The 397-nt window shown below is 46.9% G+C and overlaps 1 protein-coding gene across 1 annotated transcript in view; it reads left to right on the forward strand.

The window, feature by feature from the left end:
* The window catches only part of cdc6 (cell division cycle 6 homolog (S. cerevisiae)), a 15,377-nt gene that overhangs the window by 11,293 nt on the left and 3,687 nt on the right, over positions 1 to 397 (forward strand). The gene's annotated exons all lie outside the window — the stretch shown is intronic.

Raw genomic sequence — 397 nt, forward strand, 5'->3', positions numbered from 1 at the left:
GGGGGGGGTTGATGGGTAAAACGCAGGACTTCCCCCTAGGAGACCGGGGATTGCGTCCCACATGTCACTAAACTCAGCCGAGGCTTTCTTCTCGCGATAACACGCCGCTTGGCGTGTATGTGTACGCCTGCTGTGAACAGCGTAGACATACATGCGGTAAGCTTACAACGTGTACAGATAACACGCCACTCGGCTTAAGAAAGTTGGTCTGTATGTTTGCGCAAAGTCACGCAGTGATTTTATTTACCAACTGGTAGACGTGGGAAACACAATTTTGTTATGTGGAGCGTGAAAATGATAGAATGTTGTAAATCTTCACAAAAATCACAAGTGAAGTGTTTTTCTGACCCTGTGGAGCTTCTCCATGACGTCATGTCTGCAGCATCATGTTGATTTT

This window comes from Etheostoma spectabile, chromosome 5 (assembly GCF_008692095.1).
Source record: "Etheostoma spectabile isolate EspeVRDwgs_2016 chromosome 5, UIUC_Espe_1.0, whole genome shotgun sequence".
NCBI lineage: Eukaryota > Metazoa > Chordata > Actinopteri > Perciformes > Percidae > Etheostoma > Etheostoma spectabile.